Here is a 6,864-nt window from a genome sequence, read left to right as displayed (position 1 = left end):
TGTTGATGTTCTATTGAAAAGGACAACAAGGAGATTTTTTTTTTTTTTTCAAAAGGACACTGATATTGTAAAACAGCCTAGCATCATCAGCAATGGGCAAGTGCACAAGGGAACGATGAAATGTCATCATCTCTGTCAGGGATACAAATAATAACACTGTGTACAGTTTAAGTTACGCTCAGCTTTGGCGATCTGTGCACTTGTAATTTTCAAGTCTGCACATGGCAGTCAGTTGATATGTGGTTGGGTTTTCGCTGGAACATGAAATACCAGAGAAACCACATCAAAACAATCACATACTGTCCTTTGGGGTCGGGGGCTTTTCCCTGTCTGCCAAGGTGCCACTGAAGGCCAGAGCCCTAACAGTGACCCGCAATAAACACCGTGCAGTGGTTGTGACCCTTGGGATTTCAGGACATGATGGTAAAAGCTCTCTGTGAACAAGCTTTCTATAACTTTGAGATGCAGCTGGATTTGGTGGTAGTGAAAACAGGCCTCTTGACATAAGGCGCCTGTTTAACTTGGAGAGCCTCTCTTGTACAGAAATGTCACAATATGGGAGATCAATTGCAGCCATCTGAAAACCGAAATTGTACTACTTGACTGGTGCTTACGTAGGTTTCCATGCTTTGGAAGCCCCCACATATGGCACATGAGACAAGCATATATATATATTTTCCTTTTCAGTCTCCATGTAAGAAAAAAAAAAAAAAAGAAATATTCCAGTAGAAACACTTCACAGGCATTATATTTTGATTTCTGACAGAAGCAATCAGAGTTGGCAATCTCTAAAATGAACAGTTATGGACTAAAAATTGAGGTAAGGTTGAGGTGCTCTCTGTGGTTTTGAAATAGTTCCTGTTCCATCTAGATTTCTTTTTCGTCGGTGTTGTACAGTGAGTTGCGGAAAATGAAGACAGATGCAATTAGCAACAATGTTTGGACTCAGCCCTCTGGAGCCGGCGGCACTGTGTTTACTTTGAAATCTGATTAGGTCCCCTGTCTGACCAAGTTGCTTTCACCTCACCGCGAATAACTGTGTACAGATGACTTCAGCACGCTTTGCCTCTGATGGACTCCCTCTATTGCACCTTTGACCTCACCCATATCCTGAGTGAGAGGCCCTGAGCGGGAAATTATGGCACATCACAATTAGGCTTCCTCACTCTCCTGCTCTTCTCTCTCATGGCTTCAGTGCCAAGAACAATATTCAGCCCCATGTCAGAGCAGCACCACGCTGGTAATTGATGTTACTCACACAGTATGAAGCTCAGGATGTATTGCTCCCCTGACACCTCGTGTAGTAACGTGATTGCTTATTGTGGATCGCAGTATTACCACATGTAGTATATTATGTGTTGCTAGATTGGTTTTAATACCCTATCGTCCTTTCTCATTAAATTTGAACAAGGATTTAACATCACAGTGTATGAGTTTACCTCCCAAAGACTTCAGCGCAGAATGTAGGTGATGGCCACATTCATCATGAGAAGTGATGGTAATTTACACGAAGAAAAACTCATCGTTACAAGTCTTTGAAATTGATTTCCGCATGAACACATTCCCGAGCTCCTGGAATTTATTACAGAAAAAAAGTCTTACTGGAGGACTTAACATTCAAGCCCAATCTTACATAACCCTCATGCAGTCCTATTAAATAGAAAGTTTGATCTCTAAGAGAGTATTTGGCAGTGATGTGACAATTCTGACACCTCAGAGCCAAATATTGAAAATTTTTCTGTCTTATCCAAGAATCACATCATCTTCATCTTAGGTTGCGGCAGCTGGTGAAGTTCATTCATTACAACAGCATTTTTTATATGGTTTCAACTTGAAATATAAAGCACTTCTACAACCTCTCAGGGGGTCTAAGCTGAGGTTTGACATTCATAGAAGTCATAACTATTGTTCACTGGTCTTACTTTCTTTCCATTATTTCAGTGGTTTTATTCAGAGTCCTCCACTTAGCTACACAAATACACACAATAGCAATTATTACAGAAATTTCAAATCCACAGGAAGAGGGATATTCAAATCTCATCCCCCGTGCAGTGGAAGCCTGTAACTACACGGCATAATCTGGAGTTATCAGATTTCACTTTTCTTTTCTGGTAAGAATGGTCATGACCGCAAATTTGGAGATAGCGCCATGTTTTCTGTAATATTATGTTTTCAAAGAAAATTGCAGAGGAAAAGTGAAGTTATGCATAACGAGAGGAGCAAGCATGGGAGCGGAGCTTGCCGAGGAAGGATTAGAGGGGTCAAGTATTGATCGATTCCCATGTGAGCCTTCTGTGATATTGCTGATGTCTGTGAGTACAAATCACTCCTCGTTTGCGCATGTGTTGCACAGATGTTCTGCCATGCTTGGTGCCATTGGGTGCTCGTTGGAAGTTTGTATTGTTCTCTTGCCCATAGGCCTGGTCGATAACCTTCATCCCATTGCCATCGAGTGCGACAGTGCTGAAGTCAGCACTGGGCTCCAGATCAGTGGTGTGGGCCGCTGATTTATAACCTGACACACACTAGGAGCGAGGTGATGCATATCTAAAAAGTTTACAAAGGAATCATTGAAATTCATATGAGATGCTGGAATTCAGATTCAGAGCAGGGATGCTTGGCTTTGCAGCATCCAGCGCTGAGTCATTTGTCTTCAGGTCTTATTGATTTATATTTTGACAGATATTAGAATGAGGCCAGTGGTGGGTGTCTTTGGCAGTGTCATCTCCTCTCCCTCTCTTGGATTCATTTGTTGACCAAGAAAGCTTTCAGGGAACTGGAGAGCTGAGGTTTTTCATGGAATATTTGGCCCATTGCTCCAGCGCCCTTTAAGTTTATCCCATTAAGGCCGAGGAGTACTTTCTGCAAGACAAACACGTAGAATGATGGATAACTGTTTTTCATGCTGAAATGTGTTGGTGTTCCTGACAGCATCCCGATATTGAACCTGGGGATCATGTGTGGTCAAAGCTATCACTTCGTGCAACTGCTTCATCTTAAAAAAACACACATGCTTTGATTTTAAGAGACATAAATGGTGGATGACTGTTTATATTTACTCCACTTTCATGGGCTTTGTTTGAAGTTTTGATAAGCCTTTAGCCCAAAGCCCTTCATTCACTAGCCTGGTTGGATAGTATGAGAGTTGCTGGAAACAAATCATTTGCTACATTCAATCTGCTGTTTGGGCTGACCGAGAAGCACCTCAGCAGGAGATAACAAAGTTGCATAAATATCGTTAAGATACAGTTATGTTTGAGAGCAGACCACCGTGAACTGTATCCATGCAGAGGCTGAATGTGACAAAAAGTAATGCATGTGTGCCACGGCTCATGTTTGCAGTACCTGTGTACAAATACAAAGTCTTGGTCTTAAGAAATAAGTACTACAGTACAGTATCTACAAAAACTTACAATGAATTGTGTTGTGTTCTAAGCTCCACATTTGCAGGAGTGCCATCCTGCAAATACTATTGCATTTAAGCAATAAGAAGAGTCATCATGAGCACGGTTTTGTTCCCAATGACTTACTGTATAAATTTGGAATCTGTGTGCAAAACCTAAACGTGTTTGTTGTTTGGAACAGCATTTAGGTTAAAAAAGCTGTCTTAAGATTACAATGCCACGTCAGAAGATTGAAACGATGAAGTTCCCGTTGCTGAACCACGTGTCAATTGCACACTGCCCCTCTCAATTTGAAGACACACAGATCAACACTGCTGCTCTGTGATGGCCACAGCTATTCAGTGATATCAAAGAAAAGAAGCCTACATCCTATTGCTAATGCTGCGAAGGAGGCCGAGCTGGCCCCTGACAGGGTGTGATTTGGTTTTAGGAGGCAAACAGCTCAGCTGGGCTCTAGTCCAATTTAACCCCTACTAAAAATGTCAAATTGCAGTTTTACAAGGGCCAGACCATTTCTTGGACAAGAGGAGACCCACATTGTCTGCCGGTTGCGTGGCGACCTAATGTTGATGGCAAGACTTGAGGACATCACTTTTCATAGCTAAGAAATATTCTGGTACATAGCCCCTACTAAAATTGCAACTTTTCGTTTTCACACTTCATATAGGTTTTAGAGTAAAACGACGAACCGCTTTCCCTTGCTTTCAGTCTCGATGTTAAGCTAAGTTAACCTTCTGCTGGCTCCAGCCTCATACAGATTTGAGATATCAATAATCTGATCGAACTCTCAGCAGGAGAATGAATAAATGTATTACGCAAAATGCTAAACTATTCCTCTAAACAGTTGTTACTTTTAGTTTGGTATGTTCTAATTGGTTCTCTCAAGTCTTGTCTCCGCCATCTCAAGATTTACTAGAGAGAGTCCAGCAGGAAATTACCTGGATCCATCCCCCTGAATTGCTTTATTGTCGTCTCAACTGCCCCTTGCCCATTTCCCCCCTCATTTCCAACTCTCTGCAACTCATAAATTTGGCTTTGCTATTCTCTAAACAGATGGATGATCTAGCTGGCATTGGACCTTTTATAAAACACAGTTTGAGCATAATTCAGGCCCTAATGGTGTTCGTGGCTAGGAATATTTGGTTTGCAAATTTCAATGTGCACTCTAAGTGAAACTTCTTTTCACAAATGCAAGAAGTGATCAATGGTTGGTTTTGAACAGAAAAACAAGACATAAACTAAACACACATATATTCTGTAAGGGGAAAAGTCTGCACTGTGAATATTCAAATAGTGAGGTCTATGTTTTTGTGATTTCAGCATGCTATCAGCAAAACACTATTAGTGTGGCGTCAAGGGAGAAAACTGAACTGAATCTGAAGAAAAGAGATTTCCCATGCACATGTTTTTCCAAAATCCTACCTCCCAAGCACCTATTTCTTTTTTTCTTCTTCTTCTTTTAAATGAAGATTGGCTGGTGGAAACATGAGAAACCAAAGCAATTTGGCCTTCACATCGGTGTTTAAAATACATGATTTCTTGTCAGCTTGGATTCAGCTTGTGGTGTTTAACCTATCTGAGAATGCTTATTGGCTTTGCCTGGACCAGTGAAGATCTTTCCTGCTGCTTCCTAATTCAATATTGTGTAATAACAAGTATCATTGCCTGCACATAAAATGCAAGCACACAACTCACGTTACACTGAAAATGGCCGATATAGTGCATGTGTTTATGTAACATGGAGGAACAATTACTGGGTTATGATCATTTTGCACTCAAGTAAAGTTGGAAGGACACATTGACGTTTTCCAGCTTGGTAAGGGCCTTTATAGATATGATTGAGGTGGTGAGAGGAATTGAACCTTACATTTCACAAAAAACAAGGCCCTAAAAGGGTAATTAATGTTTTCTTTGAACACTCTTGTCACACATGTCAGTGTAATATATATTGCTTATTTAATTAACAGTGTTCAATTGGTACACCTTTTGTTAAACATATACCCAATATATATATATATAGTATATTCTGCACCTTTATGAAAGTTATTTTTTCAGTTACTATGAAACTATTAACTATATTGCAAAGGAAGACTGACTAAAATATAATGATGAGACAAAAAAAGTCCCTCCCCAGCTCTTGCAAACAAGTCTAACCCAACCTTCAGCCAAAGGAAAAATACAATACCTTCCCTCTGTTGTGATCCTTCAATAATTTGTGTACAGTCCCTAACTTAAAAACTTTGTCAAGAAAAGTAAGGTACACACTCTAAAACATCAAATATCACGATGATGCAATAACAATCAATCAATCAATAACAAAATACATAATTTCAATACTTAAAGAAAATACTGAGCAGGAATACAAAAGGTAAAGAATGACACAAGAAAACATGATGAAATACATGTACAGTATGCATACTAGCTGCCCATGTCAGTAAAACCTGCAGTAAAAAAAAAAACACAGTAATAAAAAAACATATTTTATTGTGACCTTATAAAGCCAAGTGTAGCAGCCAAATGGCTGGAGCTTTCAATTATATAAATTAAATTATGAATGATCTAATGGAGACAAATTTCCAAATGATAATTGCCAAACTGACCAAATGATTGTTCCGGTGACTCTTTTCACTGCGAAATGCTTTCCTGAAATGAAGCAGACGACACAAAGGAGTCTTCAGCAGAGTAAAAGCAGCGCTTTCTCTTTTTTTCATTTTAAGCGAGCTGCCACCGAGCCAGAGCTGACTGTGTCAGAAGCACCCAGTAAAACAGCAACTGGCCATGGTGAGTGGTGTCTGTTTATGACTCATTTCTACCTGCCGTCAGGCGGCTGGGAGAAGTGGGAGTGGAGGAGAGCGAGAGAGCCCAGTGGTAACAAGGGAAGAATTGTGTGAGGATACAAGACAGTTCCGTGTGGTTGTCAAGAAAACAAGGTACTAGTGAAACCTATTAGAGATGGGCCATTTAGTAGCTGATGTTGGCTGCTGTTGGCCGGGTATGGTCAACACATGGCCATCTTTATGAGGCAGCTGCTGAAGGAGGAGAGAGGAGGATGGTTCAGATGCACAGTGAACACACTCTAATCTTGTGGAAAAGTCAAAATGATTGAAAATGATCTGGTTGTTTTCATTCAAATTTAGCAGGCTCGTGACTGGGGGCTCATCATGACTACATTTGCCCTCAAATGGTCTTGGTCCCATGAAGAAGTCATACACAGTCACTGGCTTTTCTGAGAAATATTGGTGGTGCCTGGAGGAAAGCCTATGTTTTCAAATTCAACAAAGTGTTCACTTGGATCCCTCTTTATAAATGAAATGTTTCACTGTATCAACACCACAAGGAAATTATGGGAATTTTGAAAGGTTTACAAGTCACAGTCATGCATCCTTCTGAGAAACCAATGAAGTGAAAAAAAGCACACACATTTCCATACATGAGCAAGAAAAAAAGTCTCTTTCTCCAT

Source organism: Chaetodon trifascialis, chromosome 7 (assembly GCF_039877785.1).
Source record: "Chaetodon trifascialis isolate fChaTrf1 chromosome 7, fChaTrf1.hap1, whole genome shotgun sequence".
Classification (NCBI taxonomy): domain Eukaryota; kingdom Metazoa; phylum Chordata; class Actinopteri; order Chaetodontiformes; family Chaetodontidae; genus Chaetodon; species Chaetodon trifascialis.
Note: the sequence above shows the minus strand (reverse complement) of the source record.